Source organism: Lemur catta, chromosome 3, assembly GCF_020740605.2.
Source record: "Lemur catta isolate mLemCat1 chromosome 3, mLemCat1.pri, whole genome shotgun sequence".
In the NCBI taxonomy this organism is placed as follows: domain Eukaryota; kingdom Metazoa; phylum Chordata; class Mammalia; order Primates; family Lemuridae; genus Lemur; species Lemur catta.
In genome coordinates this window covers 112,664,415-112,675,388 of record NC_059130.1, presented here as the reverse complement: position 1 = coordinate 112,675,388, position 10,974 = coordinate 112,664,415, and positions in this window count along the sequence as shown.

The following is a 10,974-nucleotide window of genomic DNA, read 5'->3' as shown; positions in this document are numbered from 1 at the left end:
TTATAACAAACCCACTCTCTTGATAATGACATTGATTCACTCATGAGGGCAGAGTCCTCATGACCTAATCACCTGTCACAGGTTCCACCTCCCAACACTGTTGCATTAGGCATTAAGTCTCCAACACACGAGCTTTGGGGGACACATTCAGACTACAACAGATGGATTGAAGGACAGATGGTTGGATGGAAGGATGAAAAATAGGGGCATGGGGAGCTGAGAGGTGGTAAGCTCTTGACAATGGTGGTTATACACAATGGCTGGAACCAACAAAATTCCAATTGAATATGATGAGGCATTATTGAGCACCTACTATGTGCTTGGCTCAGGTGTTTGCTGGGCAGCTGGCCTCCCCTGGCAGGCTGCCGGCCTGGCCACCCAACTGACTGAGCCCGTATCAGCTTACACAGCAGCTGGCGTTGCCTTCACTGTAAATGCCCTTGTCTCACTCGATAGAGGGAGAGTGTGGTGATGACAGCAGTGGTCAGAATGATTTAGTTTCACTTCTGATGTGCCCTGCCTGGGGAATTCTCATTGTCATCAGGTGGTGACAGTTTATGGTTGTGGGTAGCTAAACAGCTTGGTTCTACGTTTCAATAGGCATCGTATAAAATTATTAAACAAGCAGATGAGAGATGGAAGGCATGGCCAGATCTGTTTGGAGAAAGATTGCCTGGGAACTGCCCTTCCAGATAAAGAAAAATAGTGACATGGGTGTGTTCCCAGGGTGTCCCAGGTGTTAGTTACGGAGGTGAGTCGCTGCAGTCACCTGCTTGCATCCAAAAGAAAAGTTCTCCGAAGCCTGCCTCTCGGACTACTGTCGTTTGAGGGGAAGTAAAGTTTATTCTTTCAGGATAATAAAAGTAATACCTCCCCATTGTAAAATATTTAGAGAATTCAGGGAAGTGGAAAAAAAGAAAGTAAAAACCATCCATTAACCCACATCCCAAAGAAAACAGTGTCAACATTCTCTTCTCTCTTTTTGTTTCTTCTTATACAGATTCGACATAACTGCTCAACAACACATACTAAGCATTATTTTAAGTGTTTTGCAGATATTAACTCATTTAATCCTCCCAACAGCTCTCCAAGGTAGGACTATCGTTTTGCCTATTTTACAGATGAGGAAACTGAGGCACAGAAAAGTGAGCTTGCCTGAGTTCACGGTCAGTAAGTGGCAGAGCTGGGATCCAAACCATTCCCTGACACCTCTCCTACCCCCGGCACCCTTTCCACTTGCCTTTTTGCCTCGAGCATTATGCAGATGCACACGCACTTCCCTGTGTCCTTGCACGAACTGCAGAAACATTATTTTTAATGATCACCAAATATTCAAAGTTGATGAACCATAGTTTAGTCAGTCCCCTGTTTGGGACTTTTTTCTCCTGAATTTTCAGTTTCCTGTACCATCGACAGCAGAGTGGTGAACGAACCTCCACAGAAGAAAACCACTGCCTCCCCCAGTTTCCCCTCCAGAGAACACACCCACCCCATCGCTGCCCCCCACCCCTGCAAAGCTGGCCCCAGCTCCCCACTGAGGCTTGAAAGCCACCATGCTGCCCCCCTACTCTCCACCCGCCCCCCAGACGGAAAGCCTGGAATGAGAACTCCGAGACTCCCACTCTGGACCAAATATATCACAAATGCACCCATGCCTGCCTCAGGCAAGACAGTGTGGGCGGCGGACCCGCCACCTGGGCAATGCACCTAATTTCTTCCAGCCTCATGTTCTTCCCTATAAAATGGAAACACCGATTCAAACCCTACCTACCTCAAATGACAAGTTTTCTGTGAGGTTCAGGATATAGTTGCATAAAAAGGCTTTTGAAACTGGAAAAGAGCTCTACATATGCAAGACGTTGTTGTTATTATTATAACATTAATTCAACAACACCCCCCTGCAAGGCGCTGCCATGCACCAGCCATTTGTGTGAAGCCCTGGGGTGACTGAGGCCAATGCCAGAGCTCCGGCACCTGCCCAAGAGGGAAACGTGGTGTGACGGGGGAGGGCATATCAGCAGTAATACACCCTGCTTGGACAGAGGGAAGCTCCGGTTCTCAGAAGCCTAAGTGAGGGACCTAACTCAGGTGGAGGGGTCTCAGGGAAGGCTTCCTGGAAGAAGTGACATCTCAGCTGAAACCTGGAGGATGGGTAGGATTTGGCTAAACAGAAAGGGCGGGAAGCTGAAAGAACAGCATATGCAAAAGTGCAGAGTCATGAAAAGTAGGACATTCTGGACAGAACAGTGTGGCCAGGGCATCACAACAGGCTGATGGAGAAGCAGGGGGAGATGAGGTTTGCAGTGTAGACCATACCCCATCTGCTCTCATAACTGCCCATGATCCCCATAACTATTTAGAGAATGGCCCAGGAAGGTGACTTCGCCAGGCCTGTCGCTGCCGGCACAACATGGCCCACTCTGAGCCTCCCACTATGCTGCATAGCGTAGTGAGAGAGAACTGGCAGAGAGGGGCAGGCCCTGCTTCATAGAGCAGTACAGGGCGGGCATTACTGCCCTGACCCCCCTGCACCAACACCCCCACGGCTACCCCAAAGCTCAGACTTGAGGATAGAGCCCCAGGAAGCTCAGGGAAAGAACCCACTATTTACTGAGCACCTACTAGGTGCTGGGTAATTTATCATGGCTATCACCCTTCCAACAATCCCCTGAGGCCTGGATTCATGGTCCCATTTCACAGATAAGGGTCAGAGAAGTAAAGGAACAGGCCCAGGGTCACTCACGGAACATGTACTGAGGGTTCAGGTTAACGCAGGCATCAGAGAGGCCAGGCTGACTGCCGGGTCTGCAGGCCCCCCATTGATGCTCTTGGACAAATGTCTACTTCATTAGACCTTGGTGGGGCAACACAGTGCTGCTGCTTCTGCAGGCTGCTGTGAGGCCTTGCTGAGTTGTAGCGTGTAGACTGCAGCCACCCAAAGCGTGTAGCCTGCAGACTGCACTGCAGCTGCCAGGACTAGCTTAGACCATACGCGCTGCAGGTACCCACTTCCCTGAGGTCGAGACTAGGATTGAATAAAATTTGAAATCTCTCTGCATTCATGGAGGGAATAGACCTGGCCGATCCCAGGCACGAAGCACATTGTGGTGCTGACTGAACTCTGTCTGCTCAGACCCCAGGACGCTAATCCCTTCCAACTCAGCTGGGATTCCAGGGAGACCTGCCACCCCGCCACCCTCCAGTCATCTCAGAAATGCCCCCACACACGTCAACCCCTCTCTGCCAGTGGTGGGAGCAGAGCCAGGCTCCAGTGGCCCAGAAACCACCCAGGGGCTTTCCCCAGACCTCGTCTAGACAGCAAGGAGGGAAGACCCGGCTGTGTGACTCTGGTCAAGACCCTCAACCTTTCTGGGCCCCAGTTTCTTCACAATACAGGAGACTGGTGGGCCCACTGAGTCCGTGGAGAGTTTACTTATTTCCTTCCTAACAAATTTAGACACTGTTCTAGAGATAGCAGCAAACAATACATTGCCCTCAGGAAGCTTCCATCCGCTCATGCCCGTTTCCCCATCTGTTAAATGGAGGTTTTTGGTTTTTGTTTTTCCAGACCAAGTCTCACTCCATTACCCTAAGTAGAGTGCCATGGCATCAGCCTAGCTCACAGCAACCTCAAACTCCTGGGCTCAAGCAATCCTGCCTCAGCCTCCTGAGTGGCTGGGACTACAGGCATGCGCCACCATGCCCAGCTAATTTTTCTATTTTTAGTAGAGACAGGGTCTCGCTCTTGCTCAGACTGGTCTCGAACTCCTGAGCTCAAGCGATCCTCCCGCCTCGGCCTCCTCCGTGCCCAGCCAAACGGAGATTAAAATAGTACCTACCTCTAGAGCTGTTGTGACAATTAAATGAATCAGTCAATATGTGTAAAGAGCTCAGTGTGGGGCCTGGCACCTCATACATACCCCGAGACATTTAGTTGTCGTCGTAGTAGCAACATTCTCCACTGGGCTGTAAGGATTAGATGGATGGCACGTGTAAGGCGCTTAGGGCTGGGCCTGGCACACCGTAAGTGTGAAAAAGATGGCGGTTATTGCCTCAAACGTTAGCTGTGATAACCAGCCCATTCTAGAGATGAGGGAACTGAGGCATAAGAAGTTAAGTGACTTGCCCCAAAGCTCACTTTAAAGACTCTTAAACATGCTCTAAACTAGGATTTCTTAACCTGGGCACAGTGATGTTTGGGGCTGGATGATTTTGTTGCAGGGCTGTCCTTGGACTGTAGGATGTTTAGCGGCATCCCTGACCTCTGCCTACTAGACGCTAGTAGGATTACCCGCTTCCCTACATTGTGACAGCCAGAAATGTCTCCAGACATTGCCAAAGCGCCCTGGAGGGCCAGACTGCCCCCTGTGGAGAACCACTGCTCTAAACTGACCCCTGAGCTCATATTTCAAGAACTCCCTTTTTCTGTCCCTGACCCCCTTTCCCCCAACCCCAGCACTATCATAAACATGTTGTTCAAACCACCCCCTAGGACCTGCCCTTTCTCAAGTAAACTCCAAACGTGCCAACCGCTATGCCTCTGCTCGGGGTCTTCCTGCACCCGGAGTGCCCTTGCCCTGCTCCTAGGCCCAGTAGAAATCACACCTGCTCCTTGAATGGTCTCCCCACCCCAGAGCTCATTGTCTGTGCCCAGCCCCCATCATGACAGACATTCCACCCTGTATCATAACTGGGTGTGAACATGTCTGTCCCTCCCTGCTCCCTGTTCCTGACCCCCACCCCAACTCCAGGCAGAAGCAACTAGAAGACAGAGGCTGTGCCTGACTCATCAGTGTGTCCCCAGCACTCAGCACAGGACCAGGCACAAAGGCTGGGTCATTACTCTGTGCATGTGGCTGTCACCGATGAGACTGAGTGCTGGTGAAAGGCTTTAGGAGGCAACATGGCATCGAGCTTAGGAGTGGGTAAATAGGTCAGAGTGTGAGCCAGAATCAGGCTCGGTTTCCCCTCAGCTGAGGACAGGTTACTCAAACCCTCTGGCCTCGGTTTCTTCGTATGTGAAATGGGATAACACACAATGTCCCCGATTCATAGGATCATTGGGAGAATTAAATAAGAAAACATATGCAGAACACTTAGCACTGCAGCACAAGGTAAGGATATTAATAACATAAAATAATGGAAAAAATTAAAATACTGATAATGGTAACATTGTGCACGCATGCAATGCTTTGTGGTTGCAGAGGTCATTCCTCCGCATTACCTTTCCCATTTTTATCAGCAGTTCTGGAATCACCCAGAGCAGACATCACCACCCCAGCGTCACAGATGAGGACGCTGAGGTTCATAGAGGCCCCCTGCACAGCAGCAGGTGCTCTGACTCCCAACTCAGTGCTCTCTAGTTCCAGGACAAGAATTCCAGGTGAAGGCCGGAGGCAGTGGGAAGCTCCTTCCCCGAAGTTCTCCCCCCCGCCCCCCCCCCCCGAGTCCTCACGATGGCACTTCCTGGAGAGTGGGACAGAGGGGCTGCGGAAAGCAGGCTGTGGAAACGCTTCGGGGGCAGGGAGGGCGGGAGAGGCCGCCGGGGAGGCCGCCAGGCACAGTAAATAATTCACACAGATGAACTGGAGATACGGGCGGCTTCGTGGGGGATTGAGTTCAGGTCGGAGGAGGCTCAGGCGGCCGCGGGGGACTTGTGGGTCCCCCGGGTCTGAGAGGGGAGAATGCACGTGGCTCGGGCTGCCGGGAAAACACAGCCCCAGGTGCCCGGTGCTACTCCCTGCAACCCGCGGGAGGGAGCTCCCCGGAACTGCCCCGCGGGGCAACCGGCCTGGCCCGCCGCCTCCGCCCTACCGTCTCCATGGCAACCGGCTGGCCTGGTCCAGAGTTCACCGCCAACCGGATCCTCCTTGGCCTCCCTCCTCCGCGGGAGGATGGGCGTCTTCGCCTCCCAACCCTGTGCTCCGGGAGCTTCCAGCTGCCAGGGCGGTGGAAAATCGTCTGTCCCACCGCGTCCTTACATGGGAGCGGCTGAGACCCCGGACTCCTGGGCCCACCTGCCTGGGTGTCAGTCCCAGCTCCACCACTTTGCAGCTGCGGGCTCTTAGGCAGGTGACTTGGCCGCTCTGTGCCTCAGTGTCCCTTTTCTGTAAAATGGGAATAATAGTAACTATCTTAGAAGGTTCTTGTGAAAATTGAATGAACTAAATGCGGAGAGTGCAGAACAGTTTCTGGTCTATAGCCAGCACTGAGTAAATATTTTCCACATTGGGAGGCGGAGTCCCAAAGAGGCAAAATATTTGCCCGGGGTGGTGGTCACAGAGCAAGCGTGCTACTGGCAGACTTGGCATTGGAATGCAGTCTCCAATCCTTTCTGACACCCACAGCGGATGTCGGGGCATACTACTGGGGTTCCCCAAGGCTGCCTATGCTTCCTGTGGGCCCACCCAACTCCCCTTCCTGACCTCTTGAAGGTCACAGTCACTGAATGGTCATTGACCGGGCAGTGAAGTGCCTGAACCGGAAGAGGCCTTGCTTTAGCCAGCCCGGTCTCCCCAATGCCAAGTACAAGTCACCCCTCCCCCGTGCCTGGCAGAGGAGCTGTTGAGTTAGTATGGATTTAATTAATTAATTAGTGAATCTTCTCTCCCCAAGCGCGTTCCTGGAGCAAACTCCTGAAGCCCCTGGCCACTCAGCTCTCTGCCTCACAGGACATCCCTTACCTGGACCACTTCCTGTCATCACTGGCTGGCCCCCATACAGTCCCACCCCCATCCCCATTTTGTTAGGATTTCCCATGGCATGTTGCCTGGGTTCTCCTCTTCCCTTCAGCCTGCCCTCCCTGACTTCCCTCCCCCCTTAGTGACCCTTTGTTCTCAAAACAGCTGTTTCTGGGTCAAGGACCCTCCTCTTGGCCAGGGCTGTGCACTTCCCCTGAGTTAAGGACAAGCCCTCCAATGTGAGGGGCAAGAAGGAAAACCAAATTCTCGTCCCAGAACCCGGGAAAAACGGAGGGGGCCCCAGAGCTGGTGAGGTGGGGCTGGAAGCAACCCAGTGGCTGTATTTTGGGGACTCTTGGTCCTGCTGGGGAGGTGGCTAGGGCTCTGTGTCCCCGGGGGCCACCCCACAAACTCCATCCCAGCTGCCAGGTTTCCTCGGATATGGCCCAGTCACCACAGATTTATTTTTGCATATGGTTTGGGAGAATCTCTGTTACTGGAATAATGACAACCTTTTTTTTTTTCCCCTCTTCTTCCCTCCAATAGGCAGATTTTATAAACCAGAGCAGCTGCCTGAAGGTTTCCAAGAAAAAATTCTGCACAGTTTCTAACCAGGGTGACAGTTCGCCTCCACAGGAAGTTGCTTTTATTAATTTTTTTAATCTCTTTTTTTTTTGTAAGGCTCCATCTATCGGTCATCAGGCAGCACCTTCGGCCTTGTGGGCATTTTTGTTCTTCCCCTCCATTTGCCTGGAATTCATGATGACATCTAAACCGCAGTGGCCTGGCCCACGCTGGGGCAAAGATCGAACTACTGAAAAATGGGTCACTCAAGTCGCCTGTGCAGAAGAATCCCAAATAATTTATGGAGATACTCCTCCCTCCAGGAGGCAGAACATGACTCCCTGCCCCTTAAGTGAGGGCTGTGCATAATGATTTCTTTGCATGGAGTACAGTGTGGGAGGGGGCAGGGGAGAGGAACTTTGCAGTGAAGAAACCTGACAAACACCGGCTCAGCAACCAACATGAGTCTGAGCCAACATCAAACAGTGATAAGTCATGTCTATAGCACAGACCCTTGATACTACGCGATGAGAACGGCACATTACCTCCATGGTCTCCTTCCAAAGACATTAGGTGAAAACTAATAAAATCCAAATAAACTGTGGAGTTTTGTTAATGGTAATGTGCCAGGGTTGGTTCCTTAGTTGTGAAAAATGTACCATAGTAATGTCAGATGTTAACAGTAGGAGAAACTGGGTCAGGGGTATGTGGCAACTGTGTACTATCTTCATAATTTTTCTGTAAATCTAAAACTATTCTACAATACAAAGCTTATTTTTTTAAAAAGTGTATCACATGTTTATGTTTCAGGCATTCCCCAAGACCCATTTCTATTTGGTTCCCTCGTTTTGCTAGCACTAAGGATCTGAGCTTCTGGTTTTGGGGGTATCCAAGCCCCTAGAACCTAACTTCATTTCCATAAGAACTATCATCATTTTCAAGCCTGGGAAAAACTCCCATTTTATTCACCATAGTATACCCAGTTAGCCCAGCACAGTGCCAGACACACAGTAGGTGCTACATTGATATTTGTCAAATGAATAAAACTTGAAGACTTGTTGAAGGAAATAATCCAAGTAGAAAGCCAAGTTCTTCCCTTCCCAGGGCAAGAAGTCAATACTTCTTAGTCTCCCGGCAGAGAACAAAGACTTCTGGCAATCTGGTTAAAAGAGGGTAGAAGATTCCTCCTGACACTGCCTTTGGGAACGAGGCACGTGGATTTACTTAGGATTATATATTTACTGGGGGCTTTGGGGAGCCAGTGGAGATAAAAGAGGCAGGCTGACTCCCCCAAACCACTCCCCACCTCCTCACCCAAACTCCCACCTTTCCATCCCCAAGATGCCTCCACTTTGGGCAGTGGAGCTGCCAAAAAATATCTGCAAAGAAGCTTCATGCAACAAGAACTGTTTGGCTAGGTCTTAAAGATCCATTGCCTGGCACACAGTAGGCACTTCATATATGTTCATACTGATGGCTACCATTATTATGCACCAGGCCCTGTGTGGGGGAGGAGGACGGGGTTCCCATCTAATCCTTTGTGAGAATTGTCATCATCCCCATTTTATAGAAGAAAAAACAGAGGCCCAAAGAGCTTGAGAAATGCCCCAAGTCATAACTAGACAGTATAGAAGAGAGGCTTCAAATCCAAGTCATCTGTGTCCCAAATCTGTGCACCAGCCACCCTAAGGTCTGTCCCCTCCCTCTAGGCCAGAGCTTCCTGCCAGAGGCCCCCTCACTCATCCCTTCATCCGTGGCCTTCAGACAGCAGTAATTTTCAAGTCTCTTTCTTTTAAAATTTAATTTGCCAATTTCCCCCTTAGAGGTGCTTTTTGATATTCCTTCAGGCTCTCAGCCTGGACAGGCCATGGAAGCAGAATCCAGGGAGCTGTGTGCTTATCACAAGCATTCAATTAGTTAAGTTTGAATAATGCAGGCCTGGCACGCTCAGATCGATGCTTGGAGGCTTATAGACACCCTCCCCCACCTTGGTCTTTTAATAGCCTTTTCCATATTTATTGCTATCTAACCAGATACTTCAAACATATCCTACACTTGGTATAATCTGATTATCTGCCCAGTCCCCAAAATGCCCTCTTGACAAATGTTTACCTGATGTTATAGCATATTTAAAAGATTTATATTCCCTTTTGCTAAGTGGAGTCCTTGGGAGAGGAAGACCCTGTCTTCCCATGCAGAGGACCCAGCACTCGCTGACGTGGTGGCCTCCGGCAGGAATGTTTTAATACATCACTTATTAAAATGGACCTGGGGCCCTGGCTGAGGGCTCTGGCACTCCCCCTTCCCAGCAGAGGGCAGCTCCGGGCTTTAGCTGACCGCATCCAAGCCCTGCCCCCCTCTGACCCCGCACACAGTGAATAGCCAGAGAGGGACAGAGCCTCAAAACAACAAACCGACAAAGGACATTTGAGGCTGAAGGACAATGGCTGCAGCTGAGACTGAGCCTTGGGTGTGGGGTCAGGTGATTCTGCACCCCCCTCATGGAGCAGGGACTCTGGTTCGATTCCTCCCTCAGTGCCTTCCTGAGTCCCCCTATACAAGTGTCTTAACCTTTCTGAGCCCTGGTTTCTCTGTGCAATCAGGGTAATAATCGTGCCTATTTCATAGGGCTGTTGTGAGCCTGGCACAGTAAGAGCTCCATTAATGTGGGTGCTGCGTGATCCTTCTAGTCCCTCTGGGGCCTCAATTTCCTCACCTATGGAGGAGAATGACTGCCTGTGGGCTTCTGGGGCGGCTGGGAGGATTGCATGAAAGAATGGGAGGGAAAGCACCTTGTAATTGCACAGCGCTTTGATCAGGTAAGTGGCAATTACTCCTGGGTGCGGACAGAAACCATGCCTGCTGGAAGAGTCTTTTCACGAGGCTCCTGTTCCCTCTTTTCTTAATTGGATATTCTGTATGTTGGCAGATTGATGTCTGAGCAAAAGGTGGGCCCTGCCCCCGACTCTCTGGACGGCGCCTCCTCGGCCTACTCAGAGGGAAAGCACAGGGATTGGCAAGCTCCACGGTGCCCATCAGCGGTGCCCATCAGCTCCAAGCACTGGGTCCCCAGTTCAGCAGGGAGGAGGGCCAGGTTCTGGAAAAGGGTCATGCACCTGGGAAAATCAAGCTGGCATTCCCAGCCCTTCTGCAGCCCCGCCAGCTCCAGAGACTTTCTGCTGGGACCCCCTGAGGCCTGGAGGACTCCACTGCCAGGGAAGGAGGATGAGACATCATCCCCCCTGTGGGCCCTCTGGAGCCCCTCTTCCTCTTCCCTCCTGAGCCCTCTTACCTGATGTCTGAGTCACACTGAGGCTCCTGTCACTGTGAGCTGTGTTGTGACTCCCTGGCTGACAGTTTTACAACAAACACATTAAAAGCTCCCGGCACTGGGGCTTCTGGATGCGTAACAGCCCCGGAGAAAAACCTTTCCAGGCCTTTCTTCAGTCACAATCCTCCTCCCAAACCCTCTCCCCTAGGGACCTGTTCCACCACCAGTAACTGCCCCAAGCCTAACAAGGGGCTGAGATTTTTTTTCATAACAAGCCTTTAGCGGTGAGTGGGAAGGACTGCAGCCTCTCCAGATGCGCTGCAGGCCCCAGAAGGGGCTGCTCCCTCCATCAGTGACCTGTGGGCTCCGGAAGGTGAAGGGACAGGAAAAGAGAATAGCTCATCTTCAGCCCTGCCTTTGAGGACAGGTGGCCCTTGGTGAAGGATTAAATGTGCATAT